Source organism: Mesoplodon mirus (genome assembly GCF_964341445.2).
Source record: "Mesoplodon mirus genome assembly, chromosome: 2".
NCBI lineage: Eukaryota > Metazoa > Chordata > Mammalia > Artiodactyla > Ziphiidae > Mesoplodon > Mesoplodon mirus.
Window position 1 is genome coordinate 211,583,141 of NC_138977.1, and position 23,466 is coordinate 211,606,606.

At 38.9% G+C, this 23,466-nt stretch overlaps 1 protein-coding gene across 6 annotated transcripts in view; it reads left to right on the plus strand.

Moving 5' to 3' along the window:
* Nucleotides 1–23,466, plus strand: part of SHOC2 (SHOC2 leucine rich repeat scaffold protein) — a 102,511-nt gene that overhangs the window by 20,214 nt on the left and 58,831 nt on the right. The window contains exon 2 of one of the 6 annotated variants that reach the window (XM_082631784.1): nt 14,477–14,548. The exons of 3 other annotated variants lie outside the window; for them this stretch is intronic. The gene's annotated coding sequence lies outside the window, so the exon portion shown is untranslated. Of the gene's footprint in view, nt 1–2,611; nt 2,745–14,476; nt 14,549–15,100; nt 15,166–23,466 lie in introns of those variants that run through there. 2 more of the 6 variants (XM_082631785.1, XM_082631786.1) reach the window with 2 other exon arrangements.

Sequence of the window (23,466 nt, forward strand, 5' to 3'; positions counted from 1 at the left end):
CATAAATTGTTGCTTTTCCCTTGCTGCTTTTAATATTCTCCCTTTATCTTTAATTTTTGCCATTTTAATTACAATGTGTCTTGGTGTGGTCCTCTTTTGGTTGATCCTGTTTGGGGCTGTCTGTGCTTTCTGGACCTGGATGTCTGTTTCTTTTCCCAGGTTAGGGAAGTTTCCAACTATTATGTACTCAAATATGTTCTCTGCACCACCCCCAACCCCCACCCCCTTCTGAGATCCCTATAATGTGAGTGTTAGTATGCTTTATGTTGTCCTAGATGTTTCTTAAACTGTCCTCATTTCTTTTTATTCTTTTTTCTTTTCAGCTTCAGTGATTTCTGCTACTCTGACTTTAGTTCACTGCTCCATTCCTCTGAATCATCTAATCTACTGTTGATTCCTTCTAATATATTTGTTATTTCAGTTATCGTATTCAACTGTGGTTGCTCTTTATATTTTCTAACTCTTTGTTAAACTTCTCACTGTGTTTATCGATTCTTCTCTGGAGTTCTTTGAAAATCTTTTTTTTTTTTTTTCTGTATGCAGGCCTCTCACTGTTGTGGCCTCTCCCATTGCGGAGCACAGGCTCCGGACGCGCAGGCTCAGCGGCCATGGCTCATGGGCCCAGCCACTCTGCGGCATATGGGATCTTGCCGGACCGGGGCACGAACCCATGTCCCCTGCATCAGCAGGCAGACTCTCAACCACTGCGCCACCAGGGAAGCCCTCTGAACATCTTTAAGATCATTACCTTGTACTCTTTATTGGGTAGATTCCATACTTCCACTTAGTTCTTCTGGGGTTTTAACTTGTTCCTTCATTTGGGATATATTCCTCTGTCCCCCTCATTTTGCTTAATTTGCTACTTTTATTTCTGTGTATTAAGTAGATTGGTTATATTTCCTGATCTTGGAATAGTGGCTTTATATAGGAAATGTCTTATGGATCCCAATAGCACACTCCCCTCTGGTCACCAGAGCTGTAAGTCCTAGGAGTGTCCTCTTTGTGGGCTCTGTCGGCGCTTATGTTGTGGTGGGCTGCCTACTATGGGCACACTCAGGTATGGCTGGCCCCCAGTCTAGTTGGTTGCCAGGCCCCGCCTTTTGTGGAGGCTGCTGGCTGCTGGTGGGTGGGGTTGGGTCCTGGCACATTTGGCTACATGGCCAGAGGAGTCCTGGGGTGGTCCTGGCCTGTTGGTGGGTGGGCTGGGTCTTTGCATGGCTGGCTGTGGGGCCACAATAGTTCTGGGACTGATGTTGGCCCACTGGTGAGTGGGGCTGAGTCCTGGTGCCAGTGCTGGCCTACTGGTACATGGAGCTGTGTCCTGGGGTCTCTGGCTGTGGGGCCACAATAGTTCTGGGACTGATGTTGGCCCACTGGTGAGTGGGGCTGAGTCCTGGTGCCAGTGCTGGCCTACTGGTACATGGAGCTGTGTCCTGGGGTCTCTGGCTGTGGGACCTCGGGGTACCAAACTTGGTGTTACGCCACTGGTGGGTGGTGCTGAGGCCCAGGAGGTCATAGTTTTTCTATTTGTCTTCTGGATGATTGAACTTTATAAACTAGTGTTTTCTTCAAGAGCAGTCCACAGGAACAATATTCCTTGAGTTCTTACATATTTAATAATATTTAACTGTTGTTTTTATACTGAACTATATTGTTAGACTCAGTATTAATTCTTGGTCAGATTTTTTGACCTTGAAGACTGTATACATATTGATCTTCTGTTTTTGCCATTGACTTCCTTCTCCTGTTCATTTTTAGGTATCAGTGAGTTTGTGTAGATTCTCAAAGAATTCTCTTTGAATCCTTGAAGTACAATAGTCTTTTCCCCACCCCCGGGAAAACATGTACCCTTTTAAACTCTATGATTTCTTGTTCAGTTCTGATTCTCCTGTGTCTCAGTGATGCAAAATGAAATCTGTGAAAGCTTCCGATATGCCAAACAAGGGATTGTTGGCCTTGCCCTTCTGGCCATGCCAAGTACTTTAGAGAACTGAGGTATGATAATGTTGAGATTTGAAGCTGCAAGCCTTCTCCCTTGCTTGAGACCGTCGTCCAGCATCCCTCTTTAACCCATTGCATTCTCACATATGTGGTTAGGGATGTCTCCTAGTGTGCTTAAGGATGAAAGTGTAGTTTGTATTTCTGTTTCTCATTGTTTTCTTAGTTTTGAGATTTTTTCAAGAGGTCACATCATTTTTTACCCTGCCATTTTTAAACCAAAAATCATAAGGGCTGTAGGTCCAATTTTGTCAGAATTAAGATAATTTTTAAAGTACAAGGAATGGGAGTGGGTGGGATGAATTGGGAGGTTGGGATTTCCATATATACCCTACTATGTATAAAATAGATAACTAATGAGAACCTACTGTATAGCACAAGGAACTCTCTCTACTCAGTGCTCGCTGGTGACCTAAATGGGAAGGAAATCCAAAAAAGAGGGGTTATAAGTATATATATATAGCTAATTCACTTTGCTGTACAGCAGAAACTAACACAACATTGTAAAGCAACTATACTCCAAAAAAAAATAGGCTTAATAATATTTGGAGAAAATTAAGGTGGAATTCAGGAAATAGCAGGATGGTAACTTAGCTGTATTTTGTACTTTTAGGGTGAGGCAGGGAAGACCTGGGGCAAATGGACCACAGATTTAAAATAAAAGTGTGGATACAGGAATTATTCAAGCAAACTTGAAGAAATCTGCATGTCTGTATAGAAAATCCTTGGCATTTGTGGATTTAATGGTCAGTATCTTAAAAAATTATGGGTGATTTTCATACAGTCCTTTAAAAAGTGTAATGTAGTAATTTGTCAAGTTTTGCTAGGGCAAGAGTTTGAGTCTTAGGTACTACAAGAGGTATGAGTTTGAATTTAAACCTCCACCCCACGCTCACACTGAATGAGCTTTTGATTCATTAGCTCATATGTTACTCCATTGCATATACAGTATTCTCATTGAGATTCAAGTATACATCTACTTTCTTTTGTTTTGGTTTTGTGGTACTTTATGATCTTCGGGAATTATATTTACCATGGTATTTGTAGATAGGAATTCCAAAGTTAACATGGCAGGTTTTTTTTGAATGTCAAGGGAGATATATATATATAGTGTTAGTAGCCTTCATTATGTGGTTAAATCATAGACTTTAGGGCTTCCCTGGTGGCGCAGTGGTTGAGAGTCCGCCTGCTGATGCAGGGGACACGGGTTTGTGCCCCAGTCCGGGAAGATGCCACATGCCGTGGAGCGGCTGGGCCCGTGAGCCATGGCCGCTGAGCCTGCGCGTCTGGAGCCTGTGCTCCACAACGGGAGAGGCCACAACAGTGAGAGGCCCGCATACCGCAAAAAAAAAAAAAAAAAAAAACATAGACTTTAGAGTTAAATGTTAACCTTAGAGGTCATTAAAGTTATTTTGTCAGTTGAAAAGAAAAAGTACAAGGAATAAAATATGTGCGATGTAGTTTTCTGAAAGTTGAAAACAATTCATTTACAGAGTTTCTTTTAGATCAAATTATTTTTAGTTAAAAAAACCACAAACATTTGAGTTTGATTGTATTACTTAATTTATATTTCTGAAGCCTTGTACATTACAAAGCATTAAAAATGAGACTAGAAACTAATGCCTCTAGTTAGGAATTAGAGTGCTCTTTAGTTTATTTAGATGTTGATTCCTTTTTCAGTTGAATCTGAAAATTGAACTTTTGTACTTTAGTTGCTACCACTAGAATTTTTTATTTTAAGTCTTGACATAATGCATGTTAGTTCTGGAATAATCTGGTATTCTGAATGGCATCTTGGTTTTCAAGGGAAATGTCAATTATTTTCCTCACTTAATGACTCTATTAAAAGAAATATGTTTGAAAAATCTTGATACTAGTGGGCAAGCTTTCTTCTGTCCTCTGATTTGAACATATATTCATTTGACCCAGTTCTGTTTTACCTACCCTTTGTCTACTAGCAGGAGCAGGGTGACAGCTCAGAGAAGGTAGATATTTTTTCCACCCCATTCCTATATGACTGAATATATTACTTTGTTAGCCCCAGATACAAAAGCTCATTCTAATATCCTTACAGAGAATTATAATGCCTGGTAGATTATTGGAGATTTCAGTTTTAAGTGTTTGTTACTCCAATTATTGATCCAGTGTTTTTTAAATATCAAATTTTAAAATAATTCTGTAAAGTTCTATCAGTGTTCTAATTTGTCTAACAGTGACCCTTATTTACTGTTAAATATTTGTGCTTTTCACTTGAAACTATGAGATACAGATATTCCTCAGAAAAGGTTTTCTGATGCAAATAAATTGGGAAATCATGTATATTATATTCTTCATCAAGAGTACATTATTATACTAGGTACTTCCCTAGTGGCGCAGAGGTTAAGAATCCGCTTGCCAATGCAGGAGATATGTGTTTGATTGCTGGTCTGGGAAGATCCCACATGCTGCGGAGCAGCTAAGCCTGTGAGTCACAACTACTGAGCCTGTGCTCTAGAGCCTACGAGCTGCAACTGCTGAGCACATGTGCCACAACTACTGAAGCCCACATACTCTAGGGCCTGCATGCCACAACTCCTGAGCCCGTGTGCTGCAACTGCTGAAGCCCACGTGCCTAGAGTCCAAGCTTCACAAAAAGAGAAGCCACCCTGATGAGAAGCCTGTGCACCACAACGAAGAGTAGCCCCTGCTTGCTGCAACTAGAGAAAGCCCACGCACAGCAACGAAGACACAACTCAGCCAAAAAAAAAAAAGAGTACATTATTATATTAAAAGTACTAATAATTTCTGCTGTCAGACAGCAGAAACACATTTTATTCTAAACCTATTTGACCATGGAACTAGATGTTGTAGAAATACATTTTGGGAAATGCTGAGACTGTATTATAGGACATATTGTGATTAATACATTGTAAGGGTATTTCCAAACATTTGCAGCTATGATTACCTATAGCCATGTGGACCAAGTAAGCTTTTTAATATATATAGATGGTAACTACTGTCCCAGAATGTAAATATAATCAGAACACACTTAATTTTTTTTTTTTTTTTTTTTTTTTTTTTTTCTTTTTGCGGTATGCGGGCCTCTCACTGTTGTGGCCTCTCCCGTTGCGGAGCACAGGCTCCGGATGCGCAGGCCCAGCGGCCATGGCTCACGGGCCCAGCCGCTCCGCGGCATATGGGATCCTCCCAGACCGGGGCACGAACCCGTATCCCCTGCATCGGCAGGCGGACTCTCAACCACTGCGCCACCAGGGAGGCCCCACACTTAATTTTTGAAGTATCTTTTCTGTAATTCTAAGGGTTTGGTTTTTGACCTGGACATTTTGTTAGAGTGAATTTTCCAGTCTGAAGGTAATTCTTAAATATCCTACTATGTGTTGAACACCCAAAATTGGTCTTTGGAACTACTTTCTGTGAAGACTTAGCAGTAGGAGTTTTAGAGCTTTAAGGTACCTATGAGATCATGTAACTCCCCAAACTCATTTTTCAGATAAACTGAGGCCTAGAAATATAAGGGAAGTAGAAATCACATTGTAATTAATCAAGGGATTTGGAGCCCAAACTCACAGCTCCAGATCTTATGCTTTTATTTTTTTTAAATTGCATTTGTTTTTCTGTAGTACTTTTAACCAAAATCCTTTAGAGACAGAAGCTAGCTAGGTGATACCTACATTTAACATGAGACTACAGGGTAGAGACTGAGTTAGATTATAAGGTGGGTCAAATTTAATATAGCTAGAACTCCTAAAGTCCCTGGACATGCAGTTTCCCCCTCACTTATCTGAATAATTCTCTTTATCCTAGACAAGAGAAAAGTAGTTAAAAAATAAGCATGTACTGTGCTAAAAAAATTTATTGGAGTATAGTTGATTTACAATGTTGTGTTAGTTTCTGCTGTACAGCAAAGTGAATCAGTTATACATATACATACATCCACTCTTTTTTAGATTCTTTTCCCGTATAGATCATTACAGAGTGTTGAGTAGAGTTCCCTGTGCTGTACAGTAGGTTCTTATTAGGTATCTATTTTATATATAGTAGTGTGTATATGTCAAATCCCAATCTTCCAATTTATCCCTCCCCCCTTCCCCCTTAGTAACAATAAGTTTGTTTTCTGCGTCTGTGACTCTATTTCTGTTTTGTAAATAGGTTCATTTGTACCATTTTTTTAGATTCCACATATAAGGAATATCATGGTATTTGCCTTTGACTTACTCAGTATGACAATCTCTGGGTCCATCCACGTCACTGGAAATGGCATTATTTTGTTCTTTTTTATGGCTGAGTAATATTCCATTGTGTGTGTGTGTGTGTATATATATATATATATCACATTTTCTTTATCCATTCTTCTGTTGATGGACATTTAGGTTGCTTCCATGTCCTGGCTATTGTAAATAGTGCTGCAGTGAACATTGGGGTACATGTATTTTTTGAACTATGGTTTTCTCTGTATATATGCCCAGGAGTGGGATTGCTAGATTATATGACAATATTACTGTAAGGGAATAGTCAGTGCTAGTTTTTAATAATTAGTGCATGGGCCAAGGATGCCTGAGTCAGGTTCTTTTCTAAATTGAGATGCATCATCACTTCCTAGTGGTCAATTATTTTTTTTTTTTTATTTTATTTTATTATTTATGGCTGTGTTGGGTCTTCGTTTCTGCGCGAGGGCTTTCTCTAGTTGTGGCAAGTGGGGGCCACTCTTCATCGCGGTGCGCAGGCCTCTCACTATCGTGGGCTCTCTTGTTGCGGAGCACAGGCTCCAGACGCGCAGGCTCAGTAATTGTGGCTCACGGGGCTAATTGCTCCGCGGCATGTGGGCTCTTCCCAGACCAGGGCTCGAACCCGTGTCCTCTGCATTGGCAGGCAGATTCTCAACCACTGCGCCACCAGGGAAGCCCCCCCTAGTGGTCAATTATTGAAACATTTATTTATATATTCTATTAATGGAAAAGTGGGCCTAAATGGTTGTAGAGTTAAACTCTAAGGTGCTGAATTCAAATTAATTTATAAAACACATTGTTTTTATCATACTTTTCCGAAAGATACCACTCAGTAGAAAATACTTTAAAAAAATTTATTTATTTATTTATTTATTTTGGCTGCGTTGGGTCTTTGTTGCTGCGCGTGGGCTTTCTCTGGTTGTGGCGAGCGGGGGCTACTCTTTGTTGCGGTGCGCGGGCTTCTCGTTGCGGTGGCTTCTCTTGTTGCAGACCACAGGCTCTAGGCGCACGGGCTTCAGTAGTTGCAGCACATGGACTCAGTAGTTGTGGCTTGCGGGCTCTAGAGCGCAGGCTCAGTAGTTGTGGCACATGGGCTTAGTTGCTCCGCGGCATGTGGGATCTTCCTGGACCAGGGCTTGAACCTGTGTCCCCTGCATTGGCAGGTGGATTCTTAACCACTGCACCACCAGGGAAGCCCAGTAGAAAATAGTTGAACTCGTTGAACTTGAAGTTATATGAATTATGCATATAGACATATAATAATATATTATTGCAAGAAGTTTACCTTTTAAATGCCAGATTGCTAAGTAAACTACTAGTGTGATCTATATGAGGAGGTGATAATTTTTTAAAGATATTTAGATTTTCTGTTTTGGCCTTTTTTGTTCAGCATTTCTTCAGACTATAGAAAGCAGTCCTACCTTTTCAAGTCTTGTTCTGTCAGAAGTTTTCCTTGGTTCATGTGTCTAATCCTGCTTATTTACATGATTATGTATAACCACTTACTGTATTCTGAAATAGCATATTGCTTAAGACAAGAGTTTTGGAGTCAGAACTATGTTAGTCTTTGACTTAGCCAATTGTGGTCTCTGTGGTCTTTGACAAGTTGTTTGATTGCTCTTGAGCCTTAGTCTCCTTATCTGTAAATGGACTTGAATCTGCTCCAGATTTGTTGCGAGGACTTAATGAGATGTGAGCTAAACAGCATTTAGCACTGCTGCTACCTCTAGTGGTGTTATTGTCAGACTCCCACCATGCTATTGGGCAAATGATTTAACGTCCATAGACCTTGGTTAACTCTTCCGTTAATGAGAGTAACACTCCTGGGGTGCCTCCTTCACAGAGGGTTACTTTGGAAATCAGAGGTAATCATGTGATAGTAGTTGATAAGCTTCTCCACCTATCTAAGCTGAGGTAACACGTCTTAACACCATTAGGACTGGGCAGGTAAAAGCAGAGGGAGTGGAGATTTGCTTTTTGGGAAGGGGTTTAGCTGAAGTCTTGATGACAGATCTGTCTGTCTTCCTTCAGTACTGCTTGACTGCGGCACATGCAGACACATAACTTCCTTTCCAGATAAGTCAGGCTTAGAATGCATATCTGTTTCATCACTGTCCTCCATGTGGTGCTTGTAAGATCCTAGATGAAGAATTTGTGACAGAGTCCAAACTCTTTTAGCTCAGTATCCATGGCCCTTTGATTTCCTCTCAACTTTCATTTCTTTACCTCATTCCCTGGCATTTCCTCTTCTTATTTCTCTCTCATAACCTCCAACTCCAGTGTCTTTTCCAGAGAGAGGGTAAGCACTTAAATGAACAGTTTGAGAGTATATTCTTTTATTTTTTTCTGTGTTCCTACACAGATGTGTAACTCTCACATATATTTATATTTTTCTTCAAACAAACAAAAAGTGCCAAGTCAGTCTATTATGAAGAAGCCACATTTTCAGAAAGTCTTTACTGGACTGTATGCCCATCAGTATGTGAGGGTGTAAGTTTCTCTGTGTCCTCACCAGCATGGTTCTTTTTTATTTTTTAATCAATTTGATAGATATAACATTATTTCTCATTGTATTTGTTAAATATTCTTCTAATAACTAGTGAAGACGTCTTTCTAGATCTTTCAGACAGCCAGGAGAGGAACTCAAGGTTCATTTGAGCATTTGCTTCAAAATGAAAACATAACTTTGGACTCTATGAAATCCACTTGTCAAACATTGGGTTAGCATACTATCTTACCTTGTCTTTACCCTGAACTACAGCTTAGAAACCAGCATCCCAAATTTGGTGTTTCTCAATCCTTTGTGTATAAATGTATGTATGTATGTATTCACAGACCATATACATTAATTTGTATGTTTTGAAACTTTATACACATGTAACCATTCTTTATCATTCTGCAACTTATGTTTTTTTGACTTTTTTAAAAAAACTTTTTATTTTATACTGGAGTATAGTTGATTAACAATGTTGTGTTAGTTTCACATGTACAGTGAAGTGATTCAGTTATGCATATAAACATATATATTCTTTTTCAAATTCTTTTCCCATTTAGGTTGTTACATATTGAGCAGAGTTCCCTGTATATAGTAGGTCCTTGTTGGTTATCCATTTAAAATATAACACTGTGTACATGTCAGTCCCCAACTCCCTAACTATCCCTTCTCCCCACCCTTCCCCCCCCAGTAACGATTAGTTCTCTAAGTCTGTGAGTCTGTTTCTCTTCTGTAAATAAGTTCATTTGCATCTGTTTTTTAGATTCCACATATAAGCAATATCATACAATATTTCACTTTGTCTTTCTGACTTCACTCAGTATGATATCTCTAGGTCCATCCAGATTGTTGCAAATGACATTATTTCATTCTTTTTTATGGCTGAGTAATATTCTATTGTATATATGTACCATATTTTCTTTATCCATTCCTCTGTCAATGAACATTTAGGTTGCTTCCATATCTTGGCTGTTGTAAACAATGCTGTAATGAACATCAGGGTGCATGTATCTTTTTGGACCATGTTTTTCTCTGGATATATGCCCAGGAGTGGGATTGCAGGATCATACATGGTAGCTCTGTTTTTAGTTTTTAAGGAACCTCCATACTGTTCTCCATAGTGGCTGTACCAATTTACATTCCCACCAACAGTGTAGGAGGGTTTCCTTCTCTCCACACCCTCTCCAGCATTTACTGTTTGTGGATTTTTTGATAATAGCCATTCTGACTGGTGTGAGGTGATATCTCAACGTAGTTTTGACTTGCATTTCTCTAATAATTAACGATGTTGAACATCTTTTCTTGTGCCCCTTGGCCATCTGTATATCTTCTTTGGAGAAATGTCTATTTAGGTCTTCTACCCACTTTTTGATTGGATTCCTTGTTTTGATGATATTAAGCCACATGAGCTGTTTGTAAATATTGGAGACTAATCCATCGTCTGTCGCATCATTTGCAAATATTTTCTCACGTTCTGTGGGTTGTCTTTTCATTTTATTTATGGTTTCCTTTGCTGTGTAAAAGCTTTTGAGTTTAATTAGGTCCCATTTGTTTATTTTTGTTTTTATTTCCATTACTCTGGGAGATGGATTGAAAAAGATATTGCTGCGATTTATGCAGAGAGCGTTCTGCCTATGTTTTCCTCTAAGAGTTTTATGGTGTCCAGTCTCACATTTAGGTCTTTAATCCATTTTGAGCTTATTTTTGTGTATGGTGTTAAAAATTTTTCTAATTTCATTTTTTTACACATAGCTGTCCAGTTTTCCCAGCACATTTATTGAAGAGATTGTCTTTGCACATTGTATGGTCTTGTCTCCTTTGTCATAGATTAATTGACCATAGGTGCGTGGGTTTATCTGTGGGCTTTCTATCCTGTTCCAGTGATCTTTATTTCTGTTTTTGTGCCAGTACCATACTGTTTTGATGACTATAGCTTTGTAGTATAGTCTGAAGTCAGGGAGCCTGATTCCTCCAGCTCCATTTTTCGTTCTCAAGATTGCTTTGGCTGTTTTGGGTCTTTTGTGTCTCCATACAAATTTTAAGATTTTTTTGTTCTAGTCCTATGAAAAATGCCAATGGCATTTGACAGGGATTTCATTGAATCTGAAGATTGCCTTGGGTAGTATAGTCATTTTGACAATACTGACTCTTCCAATCCAAGAACATGGTATATCTTTCCATCTGTTTGTGTCGTCTTTGATTTCTTACACCAGCATCTTATAGTTTTTGGAGTACGGGTCTTTGGTCTCCTTAGGTAGTTTATTCCTAGGTTTTTTATTCTTTTTGATGTGATGGTAAATGGGATTGTTTCTTGAATTACTCTGTCTGATCTTTCATTGTTAGTGTATAGCAATGCAACAGATTTCTGTATATTAGTTTTGTAACCTGCAACTTTACCAAATTCATTGATGAGCTCCAGTAGCTTTCTGGTAGCATCTTTAGGATTTTCGATGTGTAGTAGTATCATGTCATCTGCAAACAGTGAGAGTTTTAACTGCTTTTCCAATTTGGATACCTTTTTCTTCTCTGATTGCTGTAGCTAAGATTTCCAAAATGGTGTTGAATAGAAGTGGTGAGAGTGGACATCCTTGTCTTATTCTTGATCTTGGAGGAAATGCTTTTAGCTTTTCACTGTTGAGTATGATGTTAGCTGTAGGTTTGTCATATATGGCCTTTATTATGTTGAGGTATGTTCTCTCTTTTCCCACTTTCTGGAGAGTTTTTATCACAAATGGGTGCTAAAGTTTGTCAAAAGCTTTTTCCTGCATCTGTTGAGATGATCATATGGTTTTTATTCTTCAATTTGTTCATGTGGTGTATCACACTGATTGATTTGCAGATGTTGAAAAATCCCTGCATCCCTGGAATAAATCCCATTTCATCTTGTTGTATGATCCTTTTAATATATTGTTGGATTTGGATTGATAGTATTTTGTTGAGGATATTTGCATCTGTGTTCATCAGTGTTATTGGCCTACAATTTTCTGTTCATGTGGTATCTTTGTCTGGTTTTGGTATCAGAGTGATGGTGGCGTCATAGAATGAATTTGGGAGTTTTTGTTCCTCTGCAGTTTTTTGGAACAGTTTCAGAAGGATAGATGTTAGCTCTCCTCTAAATGTTTGATAGAATTCACCTGTGAAGCTATCAGGTCATGGACTTTTGCTTGTTGGAAGTTTTTAAATCACAGTTTCAATTTCAATGCTTATGATTGGTCTGTTCTTTTTTTTTTTTTTTTTTTTTTTTTTGCGGTATGCGGGCCTCTCACTGTTGTGGCCTCTCCCATTGCGGAGCACAGGCTCCGGATGCGCAGGCTCAGCGGCCATGGCTCACGGGCCCAGCCGCTCCGCGGCATATGGGATCCTCCTGGACCGGGGCACGAACCTGTATCCCCTGCATCGGCAGGCGGACTCTCAACCACTGCGCCACCAGGGAGGCCCTGTTCATATTTTTTATTTCTTCCTGGTTCAGTCTTGGGAGATTGTACCTTGCTAAGAATTTGTCTATTTCTTCCAGGTTGTCCATTTTATTGGCATACAGTTGCTTGTAGTAGTCTCTCATCCTTTGCATTTCTGTGATGTCAGTTGTAACTTCTTACTCATTTTCAACTTTATTGATTTGAGCCCTCTTCCTTTTTTATTCTTGATGAGTCTGGCTAAAGGTTTATCAATTTTGTTTTTCTTTTCAAAGAACCAGCTTTTAGTTTCATTGATCTTTACTATTGTTCTCTTTGTCTGTATTTCATTTATTTTTGCTCTGATCTTTATGATTTCTTCTAGTAACTTCAGGTTTTGATGTTCTTTCTCTAGTTGCTTTAGGTATACGTTTACGTTGTTTATTTGAGATTTTTCATGTTTCCTGAGGTAAGATTGTATTGCTATAGACTTCCCTTGTAGAACTGCTTTTGCTGCATCCCATAGGTTTTGGATCGTTGTGCTTTTGTTTTCATTTGTCTCTAGGTATTTTTTTTATTTCCTTTTTGATTTCTTCAGTGATCCATAGGTTGTTTAGTTGCATGTTGTTTAGCCACCACATGTTTGTGCTTTTTACATTTTTTCCTTATAGTTTATTTCTAATCTCATAGCATTGTGGTTGGAAAAGGTGCTTGATATGATTTTAATTTTCTTAAATTTACTGAGGCTTGTTTTTTGTGGCCCAGCATGTGGTCAGTCCTGGAGAATGTTCCATGTGCACAGGAGAAGAATGTGTATTCTGTGGCATTTGGATAGAATGCTCTTCTATAAATATCAATTAAGTCCATCTGGTCTGATGTGTCATTTAAGGCCTGTGTTTCCTTATTGATTTTCTGTTTGCATGATCTGTCCATTGATGAAAGTGGGGTGTTAAAGTCCCCCACTATTGTTGTGTTACTGTTGGTTTCTCCCTTTTTGGCTGTTAGTATTTGCCTTATTTATTGAGGTGCTCCTATGTTGGGTGCATATATATTTACAATTGTTATATCTTGTTGTTGGGCGGATCTCTTGATCATTATGTAGTATCCTTCTCTGTCTCTTTTTTTTTTTTTTTTTTTTTTTTTTTGCAGTATGCGGGCCTCTCACTGTTGTGGCCTCTCCCGTTGCGGAGCACAGGCTCCGGATGCGCAGGCCCAGCGGCCATGGCTCACGGGCCCAGCCACTCCGCGGCATATGGGATCCTCCCAGACCGGGGCACGAACCCGTATCCCCTGCATCGGCAGGCGGACTCTCAACCACTGCGCCACCAGGGAGGCCCCCTTCTCTGTCTCTTTAACAGTCTTTATTTTAAAGTCTATTTTGTCTGAAGTGAGTATTGCTATTCCAACTTTCTTTTGATTTCCATTTGCATATAGTACCTTCTTCCATCCCCTCACTTTCAGTCTGTATGTGTCCCTAGGTCTGAAGTGGGTCTCTTGTAGACAGTATATATACAGGTCTTGTTTTTGTATCTATTCTTTGTCTTTTGATTGGAGCACTTAATTCGTTTACATTTAAGGTACTTATTGATATGTATGCTCCTATTGCCATTTTCTTAATTGTTTTGGGTTTGTTTTTGTAGGTCTTTTTTCTTCCTTTCCTCTTTTTTTTTTTTTTTTTTTTTTTTGCGGTACGTGGGCCCCTCACTGTTGTGGCCCCTCCTGCTGCGGAGCACAGGCTCTGGATGCACAGGCCCAGCGGCCACGGCCTACAGGCCCAGCTGCTCCGCGGCACGTGGGATCCTCCCGGACCGGGGCGTGAACCCATGTCCCCTGCATCGGCAGGCGGACTTTCAACCACTGCGCCACCAGGGAAGCCCCTTCCTTTCCTCTTGTTTTCTTCTCTTGTGGTTTGATGACCATCTTTAGTGTTGTGTTTGGGTTGCTTTTTCTTCTTTTGTGTGTGTATCTGTTGTAATTTTGGGGTTTGCTGTTTCCATGAGGTTTTGATATAGCAGTCTGTAGATGTACAAGGTTTGTTAAAGTCGCTGGTCTCTTCCTGCCTAGAGAAGTTCCTCTAGCATTTATTGCAAAGTTGGTCTGGTAATGCTGAATTTTCTTAGTTTTTGCTTGTCTGTAAAGCTTTTGATTTCTCTGTCAAATCTGAATGAGAGCCTTGCTACATAGAGTATTCTTGGTTGTAGGTTCTTCCCTTTCATCACTTTAAATATATTGTGCCACTCCCTTTGGCCCTGCAGAGTTTATGCTGAGAAATCAGCTGATAACCTTATGGGAGTTCCCTTGTGTGTTATTTTGTTGTTTTACCCTGTTGCTTTTAATATTTTTTGTCTTTAATTTTTGTCACTTAGATTACTATGTGTCTTGGCATGTTCCTCCTTGGGTTTATCCTGCCTGGTACTGTCTGTGCTTCCTGGACTTAGGTGACTGTTTCCTTTCCCATGTTAGAGATGTTTTCAGCTGTTACCTCTTCAAATATATTTTCAGGTCCTTTCTCTCACTCTTCTCCTTCTGGGACCCCTATAATGTGAATGTTGGTGTGTTTTAATGTTGTCCCAGAGGTCTCTTAGATTTTCTTCATTTCTTTTCATTCTTTTTTCTTTGTTCTGTTCAGCAGTGATTTCTACCATTGTGTCTTCCAGGTCACTTATCCATTTTTTCTGCCTCAGTTATTCTGCTATTGATACCTTCTAGTGTATTTTTCACTTCAGTTACTGTATTGTTCATCTGTTCTTTTGTTCTTTTAGGTTTTTGTTAAACATTTCTTGCATCTTCTTGATCCTTGCCTCCATTTTTTTCCCAAGATCCTGGATCATCTTCACTATCATTATTCTGAATTCTTTTTCTGGAAGGTTGCCTATCTCCACTTCACTTAGTTGTTTTTCTGGGGTTTTATCTTGTTCCTTCATGTGGGAGATATTCCTCTGCTGTTTCATTTTGTCTGACTTTCTATGATTGTGGATTTTGTTCCCCAGGCTGCAGGATTGTAGTTCTTCTTGCTTCTGCTGTGTGCCCTCTGGTGGATGAAGCTATCTAAGAGGTTTGTGCAAGCTTCCTGACTGGGAGGAATGGGTGGTGGATGGAGCTTGGTCTTATCCTTTTGGTGGGTAGGACTGTGCTCGGTAAAACTTTAACCCACTTGACTGCTGATGGGTGTGGCTGTGTTCCCTCCCTGTTGGTTGTTTGGCCTGAGGCGACCCAGCACTGGTGCCTACAGGCTGTTTGGTGGGGCTTATGGTGGCCTCCAGGAGGTGAGGGTCTCAAGCCAATGAGTACTTCCCAGAACTGCTGCTGCCAGTGTCTTTGTCCCCACAGTGAGCCACAACCACCCTCTGCCTCTGCAGGAGATCCTCCAATACTAGCAAGTGAGGTCTGGCCCAGTCTCTTAAGAGGTCACTGCTTTTTTCTCTGGGTCCTGGTTCACACGAGACTTTGTGTGTGCCCTCCAGGAGTGGGGTTTGTTTTCCCCAGTCCTGTGGAAGTCCTGTGATCAAATCCTGCTGGTCTTCAAAGCCAGATTCTCTGGCGGGGACTCCTCCCGTTGCCAGACCCCCAGGCAACTGGGAAGCCTGACCTGGGGCTCAGATCTTTCACTCCAGTGGGAGAACTTCTGTGGTATAATTGTTTTCCAGTTTGTGGGTTGCCCACCCATGGGTATGGGATTTGATTTTATCGTGATTGCACCCCTCCTGCTGTCTTGTTGTGGCTTATTCTTTGTCTTTGGATGTAGGGTATCTTTTTTGGTAGGTTCTAGCATTTTTTTTTGTGGATGGTTGTTCAACAGTTAGTTGTGATTCTGGTGTTGTCATAAAAAGGGGTGAGTGCACATCCTTCTACTCTGCTAACTTAAGCTAATTCTGGAAGGAATTTTCTGTTTTTTGTCTTTTTGTTTTTATTGTTTACCATCTCTTCTGAGATCTGTTTCTGTTGCTTCCTTTAGGTGTAGTGATTTATTTTTCCATTGGGTAGTATAACCTTGCCGCAGTGGCTCCTTGTGCAAATATAGAAGTTTTCATACTGTAAATAGCTAGAAGTAGAATTGATGGATCAAATGGGTTTACCTGGACATTTTCTAGTTCATCAAATTTTTGCCAAGTTACTCTCCAAAGTCGTTTTGACAGTTGATACTTTTACCAGCAGAGTGTGAGTTCTCACAGGTCCACTTTCTCCCATGTTGGTTTTAGCAGACTTTTTCACCTGCTAACCTGATGGCAGTTATAGCTTTTCATATTTCTCTAATTACTAGTGGTATTGAGTATTTAATGGCCTTTTAAATATCTTCTGTGAATTGCCTGCCCACTTCTTAGTGCAGTATTTGCCTTTTCTTAGAAATCTGCTAAGTTTTTTATATTTTCTAGACTCAAATCCTTTTTTAGAAATGAGTTACAAAGATCTGTTCCTAGTCTGTAGCATGTTCTTTTGTTTCTATTCTAATTAACCTTTTAAAAGTTGTTAAATGAGGGCTTCCCTGGTGGCGCAGTGGTCGAGAGTCTGCCTGCCGATGCAGGGGACACGGGTTCGTGCCCCGGTCCGGGAAGATCCCACATGCTGTGGAGCGGCTGGGCCCATGAGCCATGGCCGCTGAGCCTGCGCGTCCGGAGCCTGTGCTCTGCAATGGGAGAGGCCACAACAGTGAGAGGCCCGCGTACCGCAAAATAAATAAATAAATAAATAAATAAATAAAAGTTGTTAAATGATCACAAACTTAGAAGTTTGGAGTTCAGTAAAATAACCTGTTTTTCCCCAAATTAATTGAGAGTAAGTTGTTCATCTGATGCTCCATCATCCCTGAGTATTTTAGCAGCAGTTCTCTGTCCTTTTGGCCTTAGAACAACTTTACAGTCTTAAAAAATTATTTGGAACTTCAGAACTTATTTATATAAGGGTTATATTTACTCATATTTACTATATTAGAAATTAAAACTAAGGAATTTAAAAATTAATTTTTTAAAAGACATATTACATGTAACATAAATAAAAATTTTTATGAAAAATAACTGCTTTTCAAAACAAGTGGATTTGTTTCACATTTTTTGCAAATTTCCTTAATGTCTTCCTTAACAGATAATGGCTGAATTCTCATAATTGTTTCAATCTGTTGCAATATGTTATTTTGGCTGAAGAATATGAAGAAAATCAGTCCTCAAACATATATGTAGTTGGAATATTTTAATAGCCTTTTCAGGTAATTGAAGATATTCAATGATAACTGGTTTAAAATGGCAGTGATAAATAATTTCTTGAAAATTAACTGCAGTGTAGAATTTAAACCTATATTAATGAACTTTTTCCCCCTAACTTTTTATTTAGAAATAATGATAGACTCATAGGAAGTTGCAAAAATAACACTTCACTCAGCATCCCTTAATGTTAACATCTTATATAATTGGAGTACAATATCAAAACCAGGAGATTGACATTGATACTCTACTGGACTATAAGACCATATTCGTTTTTTTGCCTTTTTTTTAGGTGTTTTTGTGTGTGTCTATGATTCTGCATGTTTTTATCCCATGTATAGGTTCACAGTTAAGATATGGAATGGTTTCATCACCTCAGAGGAACTCTCCCTCTCTACCTTGTCCTTATCCCCTGAAAATTCCTGTTCCATTCTCCATCTGTATAGTTTCATCAGTTCAAAAAATGTTGCATAAATGGAATTATAAAGTATGTAAACTTTTCAGAGTGACCTTTTCATTAAGCTTAATAGCCTTGAGATCCAGCCAGGTTGTTGCACATATCAGTAGCTCATTCCTTTTTTTGCTGAGTAGTGTTACCTTGTGTGAATGTACCAGAGTTTAACCATTCACTCACCAAAGGACATTTGGATTGATTCCTTTTTTGGGTGGTGGTGGGGATTACAAATAAATGGTATGAACATTGGTGTACAGGTTTTTTTTTTTTTTTAAGTATTATTTATTTATTTGGCTGTGCAGGGTCTTAGTTGTGGCACGCCGGTTCTTTGTTGCTCTGTGCAGGATCTTCACTGCTGTGTGCAGGATCTTTAGTTGCGGCATGCAGGATCTTTAGTTGCGGCATGCAAGATCTTTAGTTGCGGCATGTGGGATCTTTAGCTGCAGCACGTGAGATGTTTAGTTGTGGCATGTGGGATCTTGTTTCCTGACCAAGGATTGAACCCAGGCCCCCTGCATTGGGAGCACTTATTTATTTATATTTTTGGTTGCATTTGGTCTTTGTTGCTGCACACGGGCTTTCTCTAGTTGCAGTGAGCCGGGGCTACTCTTCATTGAGCTGCGTGGGCTTCTCATTGCAGTGGCTTTTCTTGTTGAGCATGGGCTCTAGGCGCGCGGGCTCAGTAGTTGTGGCGCATGGGCTTAGTTGCTTCTGCGGCATGTGGGATCTTTCCAGACCAGGGCTCAAACCCATGTCCCCTGCATTGGCAGGCAGATTCTTAACCACTGGGGAGTGCAGAGTCTTAATCACTGGACCGCCAGGGAAGTCCCAGTGTACAGGTTTTTTGTGTGAGCACAAGTTTTCATTTTTCTGAGGTAAATGCCAGAGTGAAATGCTGGATCATATGGTAGGTATATGGTTAGTTATAAGTAATCACTAAACTATTTTTTCAGAATTTTTTATTCACCTCTGTTTTACCTTCCCACCAGCAGTATATAAGATATTTGGCTTCTCTGCATTCTTGTCCGCATTTGATGTTATCACTATTTTTTATTTGTTTAAGGTGCTCTGGACAGAGTGTAGTAATATTTCATTGTTGTTTTAATTTTCATTTCCCTAATACCTAATGATGTTGAACATCTTACTTGTGCTATTTGCCATATGTATCTGCTCTTTGGTGAAATGTTTACATCTCTCTTCTGCCCATTTTCCAGTTGGGTTTTTTTTTAATGTTGAGTTTTGAGAGTTCTTTATGTGTTTAGATGTAAGACCTTTGTTGAATATGAGGTTTTCAAATATTTTCTCCCATAGCTTGTCTTTCCATCCTCTTAACAGGGTCTTTTGCAGTGCAAAATTTTAAATTTTTAATGAAGTTCGGTTTATCAATCTTTTTCTTTTATGGGTTGTACTTTTGGTGTCATGCCTGTGAGATCTTCACCTGGCTCTAGGTCCTAAAGATTTTCTCATTTCTTTACTTCTCCAAGTTTTATAGGTTTACATTTTATATCTAAAAATATCATAATTTTGAGTTAGCTTTTAATTAATTTTAAATTAATTGAATTAATTTTTGTACAGTGTGAGATTTAGGTTGAGGTTCTTTTTAAATTTTTCTCCTTCCTTCCTCCCTCCCTCCCTCCCTCCTCCTCCTCCTCTCCTGTCCTCTCCCTCCTCTCCTCTCCTCTCCTCTTTTCTTTTCCTTTTGGCCTATGGATGTTCAGCTTTTCCAGTTCCAACCTGTGGACTTTTCATTCCATTAAAATATGGCTCATTCATTTGTCTTGTAATTTGAGTGGCTTTTACCCATTTGTGATTTTCGAATCATCATAAATCAGTCAACTGGAAAATACTGGTTTATTGAGTTATGTAGATTTCCTAAATGTTGTCACACTTTATAGTACAATAATTAAAAAATCCACATTTGTTAATAATGCCACTGATCTCATCAGAAAAGTCTTTAAATATTGAGTAGCTTTTCAAGCTCATGATAGAGGATACGTGTTTTCTAAAGTTCTGATTTTTGTTTTAACTCTAATTTTGTCATTGGCAACAAATATTCTCAGTTGTTTTATGTGAAGTGATGGGCTCACTTGCTTCATTTTTAAGAAAATGTCCGCCGAATACCTGGGTCTGTAGAGCTATGTATTCTCCTTACCTGGCTCAGGTTTGATAGTCCACATCAGGCCACTTCTAGTAACACCTTCCTTGGCTTACTGGGGCTCTGACTTCCTTTGCTAGGGAATTGGACACCCTCTTGTGTGGACACTCTTATCTGCTTGGGATTCTAATTCCCTTTGTGGTTTCTTCATAGATTTTTTTAGGAATGTGGTTTTTAATTTCTACATATTTGTGAATTTTTCAGATTTCTTTCTTTTGTTGATTTTTAATTTTATTACTTTGTGGTTAGAGAATGTATTTTCCATTTTACTTACAGAAACTTAAAGTTTTATGTTCCAAAATATGTTTTGTCCTAGAGAATGTTTTCTGTTCACTTGAGAAGAGTGTGAATATTCTGCTGTTGTTTGGTGGAGTATTGATAAATGTCTCTTAGGCCTAGTTGGCTTATAGTGTTGTTCAGGTCTTCTGTTTCCTTGTTGATCTTCTGTCTAGTTGTTCTACCCAGTATTGAAAGTAGGGTATTGAAGTCATTATTATTGTTGAATCATCTGTTTTTTCCCTTCAATTCTGTGAGTTTTCACTTAATATATTTTGATGCTCTGTTAGGTGCATATGTATTTGTAATTGTTTTATCTGCTTGATGGATTTACCCTTCTGTTGTTATAAGATGTCCCTTGTCTTTAGTAATAATTTTTGTCTTAAAGTCTGTTGTTTTATCTGGTTAGTATTGGTGTGGTATACCTTTTTTCATCATTTTACTTTCAATCTATTCATGTGTTTTAATCTAAACTGTATCTCTTGTAGACAGCATACAGTTGGATCACTTTTTTTTTAAATCCATTCTACGAACTAATGGCTTTTAATTTGAGGGTTTAATTTTATCTATTTACATTTAGTTATTGATAAGGTAGAATTTGCACCCTGCTACTTTATTTGTTTTCTGTGTGTCACATGTTTTTTTGTTTCTCTTTTCCTCCATCACTGTCTTCTTCTGTGTTAGATATTTTTTAGAGTACTTTTAAAATTCTTTTGTCATTTTTTAGTGGCTATCCTACAATTAACATATTAAGTCATAAGAATCTAGTTTGGATTAAACCAAGTTAATTTCAACAGCCTATTTAAACATTGTGCCTATATAGCTAGCTCCACTCCCCCCTGCCACCTTTTGCTGTTATTGTCATACAAAATTACATCTTCGTACATTGTGTGCCCATCAACACATTTATAATTTTTGCTTTGTGCAGTTCTCTTAAATTGGATAGGAGAAAAAAGCTATGGGCAAGAAATACATTTAAAGTGTCTTTTATATTTATTTTTGTAGTTACTTTTGCCAGTGCTCTTTCTTTATTTGTATTTGAGTTATTGTCTAGTGCCCTTCCATTTCAGCCTGAAGGACTCACATTAGCACTTCTTGTAGGGCAGGTCTGCAACAAATTCTTTAAGTTTTTGCTTATCTGGGAATGTTTTAATTTTACCTTTATTGAAGGGTAGTTTTGCTGCATATAGAATTCTTGACAGTTTTTTTTTGTTTGGTTGGTTTTCCTTTCAGAACTTTGAATATGTCTTCCTACTGCCTTTGGCCTCCATATTTTCTGAAAAGAAATGACTTGTGGAAGTGACTGTTAATCTTCTTATGTCTCATACATGATGAGTCGCTTCTCTTGCTGCTTTCAAGATTTTTTTTTTTTTGTCTTTGTCATTTAGCAGTTGGTAAGGATGTGCCTATGTGTAGATCTCTTTAAGTTTATTCTGCTTGGAGTTTGTTTAGCTTCTTGGAGGTGTAGATTAATGTTTTTCTTCAAAACTTGGAAGGAAGTTTTTGGCCCTTATTTCTTCCAGTATTTCTGCCACCTTCTCTCATTGTCTCCTTCCAGGACTCTATTTGTGTGTATTGTTATTTAAAATGTTCACTTGATGGAGTGCACAGATCTCTGATGCTCTGTGTATTTTTCTTCATTCTTTTTTCTTTCTATTCCTTCTATCTTTTTTCTTTCTATTCCTCAATGGATAATATCAGTTGACCTATTTTGAGTTCATTGTTTCTTCTGCTTGCTTATATCAGCTGTTGAACCTTTCTAGAGAATTTTTCATTTCTAGAGTTCAAAGTTATTGTACTTTGAACTCTAGAATTTTATTTTTTTAGTAACTTTTTTTCTCTTCACATTCTTTGTTTGGTGAGACATTTTTCTCTTGCCTTACTTTAGTTCTATAAACATGTTTTCTTTTAGCTCATATTTAAAATAGCTGGCTTAAAGTCATTGTCTAGTAAGTCCAACATCTGAATTTCCTTAGGGACAGTTTCTGTTGTTTGCTTTTCTTCCTGTGTTTGGGCCATTCTTTCTTATTTCTTTGCCTATCTTGCAAGTTATTATTGAAAAACTATGTTTGGACATTTAAAATACTAAATGTACATTTAAATAACGTGAGCATCTTAGATAGCATAAAAATGTCCAAATAACAGACACTTTAAATAACAAAATGTGGCAATTATGGATATTAGATTTTGCCCCCTTTCTGGGGGTGTTTATTGTTCCTGCTTATTGTGGTTGCTGTTGGTTTAGTAACTTTTTGAACTAATTCTGTTTCGTGTGGCCACTGAAGTCAATATTTGGTTAGCTTAGTGGTTGGCTAATGATTGGGCAGAGATTTCTTTAAATGCCTGCAACCAGTAAATCTCCCAGCCTTTGCCAAAGACCTCTGTGTGTATTAGGGCATACCTTCAGCACTCATCCAGGCAGTTAACTGCCTTAGCTGTTGCTTCCTGCTTGTACACAGCCCCAAAGTTAGTTTGTCAAAAGTGATACCTTGGGGCCTTCTCAGGTCTTTGCTGAGTGTACACACAGCTCTACCCATGCACATAGCATTAAGTGTGTACATAAGCTTCTAGATTCTCAGGAACGTGGGAGCTTTTCAAAGTTCCTATGATATCTCATTCTCAGATTTTCCTTTCAATCTTTTTGATTAGTCTGTTTGCCCCAACTGTTGTTCACTGCCTTAAGCAGCTGTGAGGATAAAATACTCGCCTGTAATTGTTTTCAACAAACGTCCTCTTGAGGAAAAGGTCTTTTGCACTGAGTAAATTGTGAGTTAAGTCAAATACAGATAGTGTTACAAATGGGGTCTTACCAGGAGCCACCAGACAGGTCAAATAGTGATAATTTGGAGGGGTTGTTGGTGAAAGAAGCTTTGAATGAGCTCCAGCTTTGTTCTGTTCCGTCTGGTGTCTGCTAAGCTGAGCTGGGAATGTGGACTGTAATTTTTCAAGGCTGTCATGGATTTGGAGAGCAGGGGAAGGGACTAGGGCAAGTTAAAATGTCACAAAGCTTGTTGTTCTTACTGAGATGCTTTCTTTCTTTTCTCTTTCTTTCTGTAAATGCATCCTGGGTGCAAGCTCTTGGCTAATTTTGAGAGTTCTGATAGAGTTTATTCCAACTGTTTTTGCCAGTTTTCTTGCTGTTTTTATGGAGGAGAGAATTTTCAGAGTTACTTACCGTACTGTTTTCTCTGATGTCACCTCCACTTGGCTTTGACATCCTGTGCTGACAGGCCTCCGTGTTTGGAAGTCCTCCCAAACCTCCACCCCACCTCACCC